Consider the following 15,529-nt stretch of genomic DNA (forward strand, 5'->3'; position numbering starts at 1 on the left):
GCAGATTTGTCAGTCGCTGTTGTGTTTACCCCCCCCCCACCATTACCCCCCAAAATAAGTTATCGCGCAGCCACCACATAATCGCCACCGCATCACGTCACTGTCACGCCCAACAGATCTCTCCATTCTCATTTCGCCTCCCAGTGGATGCGGCGTAGAGTTCCCAGCCAAACCCGCTCGAAGTGAAATGTACAGCAGCCGTTGGCGGCCCGGTGTGATGGGTGCCCCCCCCCTCTCCACCCCCCGCGCGCACGAACAACGCAACCGCACCGCTCACAACCCCCCCCCCACGTGCGAGTTTGCCCTGCCGAAAGTCGCATCTGCTCCTCCGAAAGTCCCCATCCAATTTGGCGCCCCCTGACGTGCCCGCGCCGACCCCCCCTCCCCCCCCCACCACGTCCCCTGCACGACTGTCCCTCCTCCTTCTTTGGGGGACACCTCGGATGCCTGTTGGAGGAGGTGAGAAGAAGGGAGTGGGGGGGGGGGAAGGTTTCGTCACGTGGCCGTTCCCACACCCCCCCCCCTCCACACACTTCTATGTAACGAGGCATTATTCACATTTTCACGGTTCCCAAGCAATACAATGTGCGGCTCGTTGACCTTGCCGTGGTGGGGTTGCTGTTGTTACTGTTGCTGTTGTTGTTGCAACGAGTACCGTTATCGAATGACCGTGGACCTGGGAAGGTGGAGTGAGCCGCGGCAGTGATGTCCCCCACTGCACTGCTATTCGGGCGGAGTTACCGAGGCGAGGTGGTCAACCATCTCGCCACCGATATGTTAACCACCTCGCCTGGTATACAGGAGGTCGCCTGGTATACAGGAGGTCGTGGATTCGATCTCCGCCCTTGTGCCTGCTGTATATTTGGAGTTTGCGTGTCTCTCTTCCCCGTGGTCGCGTGGATTTTTCTCCGGGTCCTCCGGTTATTCCGCTCCACATTTAGAATCAACATCACGCGTTTAGAGTATTTGACTGCTTTACATTTCCAAATGATAAGCCACTTGTTGAGCTATCATTTGTGATAGCCAGATCGCTTCTGAAAAAGAGCTATATGGCTGAATGGTCCTTACCTAGTAAAATATAAAATAGTTTAGTTTTAGTTTAGCTTACTTTCTCTCACGGCTCCCCGCTGCCCCCTCTTACATCAACCCTGGCCCCTTAATTCACACCACATTTCCACTCCCAAACCATCCTCATCCAGAGATGCCGTACGGATCCTGTGGGTCTCGTTAAGTGGTCACCCCTTTTTGTTTGACGCTGCAGGACCGCTTGTAATTTTCGTTGAGTGTCAATCACGCGGGGTTCGTCGTGTGGAGGGCGACAGAGCAAAAGGCACGCTTGACCATCGTCACGCCCCTGTTGTGTCGCCGAGCGGTCTGTTTAGTACGTTTGTTTAGACCAGGGGTTGGGGAACCTTTCTTCTGCCAAGGGCCATTTTGATGTTTACAACATCATTCGCGGGCCATACAAAATGATCAACTTAAAAATTAGCCTGTTATATTTGGTCAAACATTTAATTAACTCATCCCTAATGCGATGGCTGGAACTGCTTCTCTTTGGTGAGGCGTGTGATGTTAGCTGGTATTGATGATGTTGCTACTCTCAACTGCTTTTCCAGGTTTGCTCCCAGATTTATTGAATTTCGAGTCCCGCCTGCGGTTGCCTTGGCAGGGCCACACCAAATGATTTTGCGGGCCTCGTACGGCCCGCGGGCCGGACGTTCCCCACCCCTGGTTTAGACCATGAAGCGATGTGACACATCCATATCTTCTGTGGAGAATGGCCGTTGCCCAAAACGTCACCTGATTACCCAAAATATTTTTTCTTTTTGAAGCAGTATCGTTGACGAGTGTGTTGTGTTTTTTGTTAAATGTGCTTGTGCACCAGTGCCAACAAAGTGGCAGCATGACCGTGAAATGTATTATTACACCTTCGATAGCGCTGCTGTTCTTAGCCCATCGGCGTTTTCGGCCTGCGAGCTTGCGCTGAGCGACCGTGCTCTAGGGAGATGGCGGTACATCAAGTGGATTCACGAACCCATCTGTGTCGTGTGCGGAGCTTTGTTATATCCTCACACGTGGTGACTTTCCACCTGGTACTCTGATTACCTTACCCTGTACAAAACAGCCGTTTTTTTTATTTTTCTACCAACGTGACTTTACCGCAAGAACCACAATGCAACATCGATCCTTCTGAGACCCCCGTGGATAAAAGCGTGTCGTTTTAATTAATATTTTCTTAAACTACTGTGATGATGGGAAAATTGCGTTTGCTTTGAATAGGAGAGAGAAAACAATGATTGAACACCCGGAGCAAATATGGCCGCGTAATAATCGCAAGGAAATTGCTACAAATAGAGTTTAAGATTTCAAGCCCTTGAATTGGGGCAATCAATTTCACTGGCCCATAACTTTCGAGATTATTCCAAGGCATGCTTAACGGCACAATAATCACACACGATGCCTTGTGCGCACAGCCACGCGCGAACCGACATCAGTCACGCTACCGGCCCGCCGTGTCAACTCATGCATTGCTTTAACAAACGGCAAAACCCACACCCGTGTTGGCGATTGCTGCTCGCTCGTCGACACACTTTGCCGCCCGTTGTGAATTGGTCAGAGCCACGGCGTCCGCGGGTTAGCTGGGGTCCCTTGTGAATACAGCTCCCCCCCCCCTCCACCCCCACCTCCCGCTCGGCTCCCAACCACAGAAAGACAAAGATGCCCCAGTATAGCTTTGAGCAGGACTTTTGGGGATAGTGCTGTTTGCGAGCCCCTATGAAGGCCGCCAAGGCACTCGATGGAGGTCGGTGGCCAACACCACCTTCTTAGGTTCTTTCGGTAAAGCCACGCAGAAAGTAAAATAAAATAAAAACAAAAATCACGACGTTTCGGAGGCAACACAAGTCTCCGTCATCAGGTGGGACCGTCACAGCCAGATTAGCTGTAACACCACGCCCATCCGTCTTTGTATCCCCAGTGCTGATGTTTATACACATCATACCGGGTAATCGTTTTAAGGCTGAGACGATCTAAGCGAGGCCCAGGACCGGTTAATGTATTTATTTGTCACCGATATTGGCTGTGAACGCCAATCGATCTTGAGTCGCCGGGTTCGGAGTGTGTTGCGCTAGCCACAGTGCCACCGCTCCCCCCGCGCACGCACGCGGCGTGGTTGCCGGGCCCCCTCCCTCTCAGGGTCTCTCCCCCTCCCCCGGCCCGAGGTTCATTTGTAATGATCCAAAAATAAGTGGCTCCTATAAAAATTCCAGCGCAGTGGGAGCTCCTGATGGCGTTAACTTCGGCATTGTTACCAGAACCATCGAGCGCATCTGTTATGATGATCAAATATCAAGGAGGAGGGGGGGGGATATAATTCAAACAAGAAATCTCTATTTTACTGTTCCTTTGTGTGTGGCCCCTGCTGAGCTGTGAATGAGTAAAGGTGCATTGTGGCTCTTGGTAGATAGACACCGGTGACCTTTCTCACCCAGGTGTGCTCGTCGGCAGAAGAGGTCAATCTTCATTTGAGAGCCGGCTCAATGAAACGCGAGCGCCGCGCGTTCACATCGTGGCGCACGTGTTGCGGCAAATTGTCTCACGAATGTTCCCGCGGACCGGCCTGCTGTGAAAGACCAGACGTCTTGACAACTGGCTACGACTGTGCGCAAACATTAAAAGCTTTAAATCCTATTCGAGAGCCGCAGTAATTCCTCCGCATCACGTTGGGAATTTTTTTTATTTTTTTCAGAAGCCCTCCCACTCAACTGGTGGAACGGTTTTTGGCCCTTGATTAGATGTTTTTGTTACGACCCCTTGGAGGTCGAGTAGCCGAGCAGGCCCTCACCGGGCCAGCAAGGCGGGACCGCGTGTCGTGTCGTGCGGGGGCCGCTTGTTTGCGTTGTGCGTGCATTCCGAAGCTGTTGGGTTTCACGCCGAACCGTACAGGACATCGCCAAGGAGAAAATATTTTGAAGGAAGCGTTTAATAAATTGTGTGTATAGCACAACCGGTAATTATCTGCAATGTCAAAGGAGCAACGCTAATGTTAATTGGGCTCTCTGTTACTGGCTCCTTACATCCTAATTAGAGGTAATTGTTAACTGCTTACAGAATAACGCTTAGAGAAAATCACTGCCATCCCTAAAAGGTTAAACATTCCGGACCCTTTGTGTGGTGTGTGTGTGCGGGTGTTTTTTTGCTCATTTTAGAAATCGCCCAATTTTCGGTGATTTCAATGCAGCGTGCCGCTGATCAAAAACAAATTTCCCTCCGAATGACTGGGAGCCAAAAGCATTGCAAAACCGCGAGCGGCTTGAGAAGGTGCGATGAGGATTTTGCCAAAACAAAATGCATGTCAGACGTTCGCACTCCGCGGGAAACGCCTGCCCCGTCCGTGGACCAGGTCTGGCTCAAAAGATGAACGGGTTTAGATTACGGAGTACATTGTATAAGCCATCGCATTTTAATGCTTGCGTCGCTGTCAAACTCTGTTTGCTTTTGCCAGCTTTTATTCGTGATAAAGGGGGGATTAAAATATTTCTTCAACTAAGAAAACAAATTCTACTGCTCCGTTGGGTTGGCCAATTGCGCTGTTGGCCTGAAGCGCAGCATTTCTCTTATCTGCTTAACTCCCTGAAGTTGTATTCGGATCGTGCCATAGAGATGAATAAATTTAAAATGTGGAACTCCACAGCTCGCGATGTTTACATCGCATCATGGCAAGGAATGACCCCGGAAGTTACAATAGTAATAATAAAAGTAATAAAAATAAGTTTGCATTTTGACTTAAAACTTTCGTGACTGCAGGAATTCATATTCTATGGTTCTTTCGGTAAAGTCACGTAGATAGAAGAAAAAATAATAACAATAAAATTATAAAAATCAACATAAGGTGAATAAAAATAATAAAAATATCACGACGTTTCGATCGCAACCCAAGCGGTCGTTTCGATCGGTTGGCTACATACGGTGCCAAAGAAGTTAAACGTACATACATACAAGGAGGAGCCAAAGACAAGTGGGATGGCAGCAGTCAGACTGAGCCGGTGTCAACAATTGGCCAAGTTTTGTGGTTGTCTATATATTCAGGTGTTATCAGCCAACTGAGAAAACCGGAGTACCCGGAAAAAAAAACTAACGAGAGCAAGGGGGCAACGCTCTATCCCATACAGATGGAACAGGTGGTAGTCCACATTTTTCTGGACCACCTTCTGGAAAGTCAGGCACTGTACCATGACACCCATGGGAAGGGAGTGTCACGTGATTTGTGTGATCCACCAGCTCTCACCTCCACAGCATGCAGGCGTGCATAGTCACCACCATCTGGCAGTTACTAAAATAAATTTAAAGGCATCTCAATTAAATCTTGAATTAAAGCTTTCGTGACTGCAGGAATACATATTCTATGGGTCTTTCGGTAAAGCCACGTAGATAGAAAAATAAAAAAAAATATCACGACGTTTCGATCGCAACACAAGCAATCGTCTTCATCTCAATTAGGCTGCTTTTTTAATTCTCTGAGCTGGAATAAGTTGAATTTAACCAAATTAATAATGGTGCTGGCCACCTGACTTCAAATCCTCAACGGTGCAGGCTCAGTAACACATTGTTATTATTCTCCTCCGTCACCGAACCTCCACTGCAGAAACCATTCCTCTTATTTTTTAATATGTCGGTCACATCCATTCCCAAGTTGCTCTGGTACATGCAGCAGTGTCGTGTTCAGCCCCGTGGCGTAGAGTGGTTGGCTTGGGCCCTGGTGCAAGGAATTTAATGGGGTCCCCTATCCACCATCTCCATGGTGCCCGGTGCCTCTGCTACTCAAGCCCACACGCCTCTGTTGCAGTTGCACCGCCTGCACACTCGATAGCAACACCGTTATTTCAGACGTTTTCTCTTTTGCAAACATCTTCTGCTGTTCCCTCAAACAAGTGGTCATTTAGTTGTCGTTGTTGTCGTTGAAGACTGAAAATGTGGGATGCATTATTTCAAGTTGTACCTTGCTCAAGGAAAGTATTAGGTGAAGTGTCGTTTTGGCAGCGGCTTCGTTACTCCACTTTGCTCAGCCGAGCAAAGTGAAACCATGTATATCTCAACCTTTTTATAACGAAACCTTTAATGTCTAAACCTTTTAAATAGATTCCTTTGAAATAAAACCCGCATATAAATACACCAGATGTGCGTGGCATTATAAAATATTAATGTGTACATGTATAAACACTTATAAAATTCGCGAAGGGTCGTCGTCGGTGTGTGGTTATGCGGCCCAGCGGAGTACACGATGGCTGTGGTGATGATCCCACTGGTGCCGTCAGTGTCTCACGGGAAAGTCTGTTGAACGGTCACAGAATCATCCACGGCGTTGTAGACACCGGGAAGTACTTATCATCATCAGCCGTTTGTGTATCAACTGCTGGATGAAAGCTTTCCCATGGCATCGCCATCCCCTCCACGCGATCCTGCGCCGCTGCCGTTAAGCACACGCCCGATCGGGACGTCAAGTTGAGGCGACGTTTGTTGCTGTTGCGAGAGAAATAAATTTGCTTTTAAAAAATTAATGTGCACGCCGTTCTCACACAATGGACGCTCTCCACCGCCCTTCCCCTCTCATCCCCCAGCCCCCACGGGTGACAGGATTTGGCCTCTGAGTGTTTAGAATCTCCAAGGAGCCGATGTAGGAGATAGTCTAGGTCAGGGCCGAGGGTCGTTAAGGTCAGGACCCACCCGACCTTCCTCCTTCCGTTTAGTTTGGCTTCTTGTGAATAGCTGTCTGGCTGGCTCAGGGGAATAGCCTTAAAGCTATGTCTGCGATAACAGAACATTTTCTTGAAAATATTTAAACAGTTAAAAGATAAAGAATGGAGTCTTAGAATGGTTCCTCCAAGTTATGAAACGTTTTCTTTAGCATTAGCCGTGCATCCTCTTTCCTTGTACTTTAAAGTGTAATGCAGTAAATGTTAAATTTTCTTTCGTAGTCAATTGTGGGTGATTAGATCATTACTAATAGTGTATATTTTTAAATACGCAAGTATTTGTTTCCCTATGGAAACATTAAATAAAATAACATTTTCGTGTGAAACGTTAGTCCATAAGGCTTTGTAACCTGATGGACTAACATGTGGCTTTATTCATGTTTGCTAATCGATTGCTTATCCCAGAGTCACGCGGGTGTTATGACGCAGCGGCGGGTATTGTGTTGCATTTCGCAATGGCAGTACGTAAAGAGTGAGAAAATGATTGCCGTATTTATGGCGAGCTTAATTCTGACTTTTTTTTTAATATCAGGGATCCTGGGAGGCCCATTGGGCCCAGCTGTCCTGACGTGAAACAGATGTAACGAGAGTTCCCAGAGTTCTGCCGTGTTGCTCCGTTGTGCAGATCCTGCCACATCTCTGTTTTCAATTTTCTACTTTTGTTGGTACTCGGCGGAGCCTTTAAGAACGTGGGATTTTTTGTTGCAGATTTTTTTTTTTTTGGGTCAAATCCTGAGCCTGCTAATGTTCCCCTCTTTTAAGAAAAGTAATAGGTTTTTAAATGGATAAATAGAAGGAGTGCACGTTGGGTCACGGGGAAGGGTAGTTGCATTTTTTTTTGTACGGATCAGCCCGGCCGCGCCGAGGCTTTGTCTGCGCTAATCTGGCATTAGCGCACCTCCGCAGAGCGGTGCGGCCTTTTCATCGGCCCTCATCGAACGGCAGGGCCAGGCAGCGCTCGCTCGTGGGTGCGTTCGCACCGGCGCGCAAGGTCCGTTGGAACACGTTTGTCAGCTAGGGTCCACCACCTTTCCCCCCCCCCCCACTTCCCCTCCCGGATCGTTCTCTCGTTGAGGTGGCCGCCGCTGCTGCTGCTGTCTTGGGGAATCTGTAAGTCATCCCGGGACAGACATTAAAAGTCCCGGTTTTTGTCAGTTGCGTAATAACACACCCCACTGCTTAATTTCATCCGGAACATTCTAGAACGCCGTTGTGGGAATTATCTTGGCACGCCACATCCATCTCGCCCTATTGTGTCCTCGGCATACTGTGCACGGTGGTCGCAGCTTTTTTGGCATATTTTGAGCGAGAAATTAAGCCGTGAAAAATAAACCACTCACTCAACGCATTTACGTGCAGTTCTTCACTGTGAGATATTCCCCTTTCCCGTCATACATCCTGGGATCTCTTCTAACGTCGGAGAAGACGAAGCCCAATTTGCCAGGTGAACTCTGCCGTGACACGCTCTGGCCAAAGCAGCAACCCGCGCCTGCTTGTGTGGCCCTAGTTGTTTTATGGTGTGTGGGTGTTGCCTTGAGTATCGCTTCCACCCCCCCCCCCCGAGGTTTTATTGTAAACACTATCTCCTGGCTTAACAGGAAGAGGGTAGGGGTCCCACCCACACTGGGGGGGGGGGGGTTGCCAGTGCCGTTACCGTTGGAGGGAAGTCGGATTATTGAGAGGCGACGCCATATTTCAAACGAGGTTCAGCGAAAACGTTTCCTGAAGTGTTTACGTATATACTCCTTGCACAATGGTTATGGAGTGTGCGGAAACACGTGCTTTCTTATCCGTTCATCTACTAGCCATTGTACATCTCTGCGTAGTCTCGTACGTGCATACTTATCTGTGCTATGCTAAATATGAATTCACTGATATGTTATAGCCCTTTGTCAATCCACTGCCAGATGAACGACTCCGCACATCGCGTCAGTTCTGGGGGTTTGTTCGACCATACTTAACCGTGCTGGACAGCGCTGGTTGGCGACAGGGGGGCCCACCCAGGACTGCTTGAGACATCACTTGGCACTGATGTTAGCCGTGGCCCAGAATTAATGTCGGATCATCTGGCACAGAGGGCAGTGTGCTTGCTACCAGCGTGCTCACCGCTGCACCACCGCCACCACTAGATGTTATGCAGAGACGAGGCATCCGTTTCACTGGTGGTTTATTACATTATTGTTCAGTTTTATTAGACGTATTGTTCGTATTAGGGGAAACAATCAAGTCCGTACGTCACCAAGTTAAATATAGTAGCGGCTGTATTCGGCATGACCCTGATTGTTTCGCTGATTGCAACGGAACGCGTATTTGTTAGGGTAGTATTACATAACTTCGCTCCAGTGTTTATTAGCGGCACTGACATCAGCCAGCCACTATGGTGCCCGTGGGTTTTGCCAAGCAACATTTTGTGTAAACTAAAGCGAGATATCTTCTTGGTTCTTTCGGTAAAGTCACGTAGAAGGGAAGTAATAAAATAATAAAAATAAAACATAATAAAATGAAATAATTCTCACGACGTTTCGGCTACAACGCAAGCAGCCGTCTTCAGGTGAAGAATGAGACACTACCAAGCTAGGAGCTTATATATAAACTGACTTTACCGAAAGAACCAAGAAGATGAATCCCTGCAGTCACGAAAGCTTTAAATCGAAATTTAAAGCGAGATAACTAAAATCGTACTTCTTAAAAGTTATAAACATTTTTAAAGAACGCAAGCCAATTTTACATGGGGCTTTTTATGTACGTTGAACTTCTTTCGCACCGTACGTAGCCAACTGTGCTGATCGGGTTGCTTTGGTTTCAAAAAAATGATCTCGTCTTATGGTTTCAATGCAGCAAACGTTGAATCTCGGTCAACGGACTTGGGTGGCGGGAAGGGATGACGGCCGATGGTCAAGGGTAATAACGGAGCTGCAGCCAAGGAACGGAACGAATCTGAGAGGGCGTCCACTGAGGTGGAGCAGTGAACTTTGATCGTGTGCAGGTGCTGCGTGGCATCGTTGCATCTAAAGGATCGTGAGAAGTGGTGGGGGAAAGGGAGGAAGGGGGGCTTTTTTGAGCAGTGGATCGATCACGACTCACGACGATTGCGTTGATGAAGCAAAAAAAATCGCACGGATAAGACCGGTTGCACCAGATGGATCTGTTCATCGCGAAGAATGCGAAGGAGTTTATTGTGCAGGGAGGTCTTTGTTTGTAAACGCGCCGGTTGAAAGGCGCCCCATTGGCGGAGCACTCGCAAGCCCCCCCAGTGCTTGTTTGTAAACACGCCGATAAGTGGATGATGAGTGTCCATCATTTGGAATCGAGTTGCAAACGCCCATTGGAATTCGCCCGACGGTGGGGAAAGGGGGTGAGGGAATCGCGGAGGGGACACACGTAAGTGGGCAGGCAGCAGACGGCAGCAGCAGCAGAGGATGATGCTGTGAGGAAATTGGCGAGTCGAGGCTGTCTCGCCCTGGGCCCAATTCTCTTCCGGAAGTCGTTTCAGGCACTTTTTTTTCTTTAAAGATGTGGATAATCATTCGCATCATCATCATGAAGGTGTTTTTTTTTTCATTGCTTGGGCTCAGAGTGACAACCAATTAGGATTGTAATGCAGATAACTTGTCCACCTTTGCTTGGCAGGGGATAAGTGCTCATAAATGGTGTCAAAGGGACTGACTTTTTTCCACCCTGGGGTTGGTGATCGCGCATTGAGGTTTGTGTACTTGTCAATAAGGCATTTCTAAAATCCATATTTCCCAAACATATAGATAATTACCTTTAAAATGACATGATATATGTGTATTTAATGATTCAAAAAAAATACCTGAGGTTGCCTAATTTTTGGAACTGTGCCCCTCTGCCCCTTGGGGCTATGTGCACGCAGTGAGTTTGTGTCCATTTTATATCAATTGTGTGTCCGGTGGCACCACAATTGGATACTGCTGGGGGCTCAAAATTCCTAACGTCTCCCCAGGCAATTGGGGTGTGGAGGATACCAATAGGGTTCCCATTGGTGTCGCTTGGCATTGCTCACACACGGGTTGTGCTGTTTCCAAAGGATGAAACCCGGAGGACTTTCTGTGTCTCGCACGGGTAGGGATAGACTTAGAGGCAGTCAGCTTATTATGTAACCGTGGTCACCCATGCTTCATCGGCCAATGCTATTTGCGTGCGTTGACACATACTAATTTAATGCCCTCGCTGATGTGAATGGCCTTCTTTTGAAAGACCCATTGCCATGGCCCGTGTTTATATTTTTCTAACCTTTTAACATTTTCCCCGTGTCCAAACCAAGTATGTTTGTGTTATTCTTGTGTAAAAATGCGGCCTGCCAGTCTCGGCGCGAGCGCGCGCACACGCGTCGTCTGTGTTGTCCGGCGCCCCGTGTTTGTGAGCTTCAACCCTTGCCCCGCCAACCCCCGTGCCACCGTGACTGCCGCTTGCTGTGGCGGCCGCCACGGCCACAGAGAGTTGCCGGAGACACGCGGCAGCTGTGCCGTGGCATACGCGGTGAGCGCGGCGGCTATGGCGGTGATGTGGGACCCGCTGAGACAAAGCGGGAGAGGTTTTTGTTTTTGTTGTTGTTGGAGGGGGAGAAGGGGGGTGGTTTGTCTTTCCAATGTAATCTATCCTCCCATCAATCAATCCACACGTCCACACAGCAATTAATTGTGTTTGTTTATCTTGATTTATGCAGTGTGGTACCGGTGGTGCCGTAATTGCCTTCAGATGTCATGGCTACATTTCAGTGCCATTAGTCAAATTAATGTCCGATGTCAAATCTATCTTTTCAAGAAACAACATAATGGCCGGACTCTTTCCAAACAAGAAAATGGTCTGATAAAAAAAGATCACTTTTGGCTGTGAGACCACATTACGTGGGATAATTAAGCAATCATGCTCAAGTGGCGTAACCGCTTTAACCGCCGCCCCCTTAAAAAAATTAGGACGAGTGGCATTTATGCGGTTCCATTGGACGTCTCTGCACAGTCTGCAACACACAGCGGCGCGTGTACAGATTAAGACGTTTTCGGCCAATTAATGCGTCCTCATTATACATGCGGGCGGAAACCGGAGCACCCCAGAGAAAAGTCACGCGTGCGAGGGGCCAACACTATCCCCGTACAGGTAGGACAGATGATATTAGCCGTGCGCCCAAGTGCCCGCTCGCTGTTCTGGCACAGCTCGTTTGTCAATATGAAAACGGAAATGTAAAGATGAACGGTTCTCGGCGATTCCTAAAAAGAAAAAAAAAACACTTGACCAGCAATACACACGGACTGTGGCCACGCAGCCGCCATGTGTTGCCACGTCCCGCGCAGGCTAATTACTTTACCCGCGACGGGAAGTTTTTTTTTTATATACGACCGTTTCAGTGATTGTGTTTCGCTCTGACAATCCTCTGAGTATATCGTGTGTTCCAACATCGCCGCGCGGATTATAGATACGCGATTTGACAAATGATAGGAAAGTGTCCAGCACTTAAAGGTTGTCCATGTAGAATAACAAAGAAGTATTTTAATCGTTTTGAATAGCATGGTCAATTTAGTTAAAGCCAAGCGATAGTTGTATTTTCCACGGAAGGCCAGTGGCCTGGATATGCGCTCGCCGTGGCTATAATGCATTCCACAATCCCCCCGCTTTATCGTTGCGAAGTTAAATGGAGCATTTAGCCCATTTTCCCCCATTGTATAAACCAGGCCTGAATGATAGATGGAAAAATTGCACGGAAAGATGAACGATGTTATCAGACCTCCACAGCAGAAATTGTGCTCAAATGAGCGCTTTTTAGTGCTGAGAAAAATGTGTTTTCACTTGTGCGCAGTGCCTGGAATAGTTCACGTTATTTCGTGAGTAAAAAATGTTTAAATGTAGACCTTTTATAATGGGCACTTCGTACAAACACTGGAATAATTAAGAGCCCTGTCCGTGAGCCAGGACCTTTTCACTTTGGGCGGCCACGGAGGCTTTTTGTCTGCCCGTGTAATCTGTGGTTAGTCAATCCCAGATTATACATCAGAGCCGGGGCTATGCTTAAGCGCCCTTGTTTTTATTACCCTGAGAATGCAGGCAGTGGCGGCTGAGAGACACTTGCAAGGTGCAGAGTGAAGGGCGCTAACTCTGCTTGGAAGTAGCTCACCACGGCCAGGCTGATTCAAGGACAGTGATCTCCCCAAGCGGGGAGGCAGCGATGCCGGGTTGCCCTCGCACACAGTGTGAATTGCGTTTGTGGTGTCTGGAGAGACGAGGAGGAGGGGGGTGGTAGGGGGGGCTGCGTCACAGTGAGACGGAGGACGGCCTTTTGGGGGCCTGGCCATAATGGCTGCTCCCAGCACAGATTGGGATTACAAATAGCGTAATTACAATGCGGGCAGAGTTTCGCATTTATCTCAGTGTATGGTATCTTTTGTTATTACAGCAGAGAGTGCCAAGTTAGATATCGGCTGTACTTGCAAGCACATTATGCTTGCCTGATTTATCTTGCGCTTTAAAAAAAAAAACACTAATTGTAACCAGAGAATAATCACTCTGTTCTGGATGGAATAGCAACATAATTTTTCTTAATATGAATTTTTATTTTTTAATCGTGGCAGCAGAGTGGTTGCAGTGGCAACAGCACAAAGGTCCTGTGTTCAATTCCCACCACGGGCAACTTTTTGTGTGGAGCTTTTCTGTTCTCCCCCTGTTCTGCGTGGGTTTGCTAACTCGTACTAGACACACATCCCAACGCTGAATAATCACCCGCAAATTACTCAATTGGGATTACGCACAGCAGCAACATCGCTTCCTTCTTTCGAAGACTTGGCTGGGTCCCTCCTGAAATAATAATATGAAGAAGCCCCGTAGACAAAGCATATGTTGCAAACGCTCAATTTAAGTTGATATGCAAAGTGTATGTGTATATAAGTACAACATGGGACATGCACAGGTCTGTCCCATGACCTCCTGTCAGCGATCCTTCGACACTTCACGTGGCCTCAAAGTGCACCTGGCCTGGCACAGGTGCCGTGGTGACGTCACTGGGTATTGGTATATACAACTGAGCACAGTAACCCTCTCCAAGGGTCGATCCATCTGTAATAATACTCTTGGAGACGGCTTGTGGAATCGGTCCTTTTATTTACTTATTTAAGTTCACAAGCACTCCCCGTTGCTGGAAGGCAACGGGAAGTGGGCAGACAGATCGCAAGAGACGCACCGCCACGTGGCACTCGGAGCCCCGCTCGCGCGTGGCCCCTCTCTCTCTTCGTTCCTCGTCTGACCACGTGTCCCTCGGCTCTTCCCTTATTTAATGCCTGGGTCACGTGGTACGCTCCAGCCAATCCTTAATAGCCTGCGCTGAATGTTCCAGATTCCCCATCAACTCCCGGGACCACGCCCCTGACTTGTCTTCCCATTGGCTGAGGCCAAGACCAGCAGAACCAATCACCCTAGCTGACATCCCTCGATCACGCCAGGGCCATGCTCCCAGGCTCTCCCCCCATTGGCTGTAGAGCAGGACCGGCAGAGCCGATCACCACGTGAGCCGGACATAGGCTCTCATTACACATCTATCCTGAGATATCGGGACACAGGTTGAGGGCTTTCTCCTCAAAGTATGCAAGGCAGACGCAGATGGAGTGACCTACGGCGTAATGCTGCGTCCGCTGTTGAGGAGTGGCGCGTCCGAGATCCCTGCAGAAGAAGAGAGCACGGCGTAAGGCTGGTGGCTCTAAACCTTCCCCAAGATACGTAACCAGCACTTGTACATCGAGGCGACCGGAGAAGCAGTATATTAGCAACATGCACAGAAACACCATTTCACTCTACAGTTACGGTTGCACCCTGTAAATTAAGCGAACGGAAGAGCGTACGACAGCGAGGGTTATTAGTTAAAATGGCAAATTATAATTGACGGCCTGCGTCAATCCACCACTGGATGGAGGTCTCCCCGACTCTGTATTGGCCGTGGAGGTTGGTTGACCATACTTTAGCTTTGCTGGTCAGTATGGATTAGTGGAGGAGTACCGGTTCAGATGTTGTTCACCACTGGTGTTAGCCCTGGGTGGGAATCGAAGTTAGATGACAGGTCTCATCGCGCGATGCACAGAGCACAGTGCCACTTGTCGGCTGCCTGACTGAATTCAACTTCGTATAGAGGTAAAACATTCAATGTCAAATGACCATATAGATCTATAGAGCGTCTAAATGCATCTGCCTCTATAAGGTGCTGTACAGAAATGAGGACATTTCCATTTATGTATGTCCACACGTGTGTATGTGTAGTGTAGCGGTTAGCGGGCTGCGCTACGAGTTCAAAGCCCCAAGTTTGATTCCCGCTCACGGCCAGCACCTGTGACGATTATCTGAACCGGTCCTCGGCCTCCCCTAGGTAGACTCAGCCTTAAATGAGTACCTGGTGCGGTGTGTATACATCGCCGCTGGGGAGACGAAGGCGGTCAGCGTGGTGTTGGCCACCCATCCCCTCGTGTGCCGTGCCGGCCTTCATAGGTGCTCGCTAACAGCACTTGCCCCAACAGTCTGTTAAAGCTTCACGGGGGATCTTGTGTGTGTGTGTGTGTGGTCAGTGGTGCAGTGCCAACCTGGCACAAGCGCCGTGGTGACATCACCAACACCAGTGGCGAATGTCGGTTGCCGTTGTTGGTGGCGCAGTGGTTAGCGCACTCCGCAAACCTGGCAACCCGAGTTGGATTCCCACTCGCGACCAATACGAGAAGCGTATATATATATGAACCAGTCCTGAGCTTCCCTCAGAGCAACTCAGCCTCAAATTAGTACCTAGTGTG

At 48.7% G+C, this 15,529-nt stretch overlaps 1 protein-coding gene and 1 long non-coding RNA gene across 2 annotated transcripts in view; one reads left to right on the plus strand and one right to left on the minus strand.

The window, feature by feature from the left end:
• The window catches only part of LOC144934279 (uncharacterized), a 115,955-nt gene that overhangs the window by 10,461 nt on the left and 89,965 nt on the right, over positions 1-15,529 (plus strand). The window lies entirely within an intron of this gene.
• On the minus strand, positions 406-15,210 carry LOC144934076 (uncharacterized). Its single transcript, XR_013637127.1, has 3 exons — positions 15,139-15,210; positions 14,372-14,417; positions 406-447 (listed from the first exon to the last, which is right to left on the minus strand). It is a non-coding gene; the product is annotated as an uncharacterized LOC144934076 (long non-coding RNA).

The sequence above is a fragment of the Lampetra fluviatilis genome, chromosome 9 (genome assembly GCF_964198595.1).
Source record: "Lampetra fluviatilis chromosome 9, kcLamFluv1.1, whole genome shotgun sequence".
Lineage (NCBI taxonomy): Eukaryota > Metazoa > Chordata > Hyperoartia > Petromyzontiformes > Petromyzontidae > Lampetra > Lampetra fluviatilis.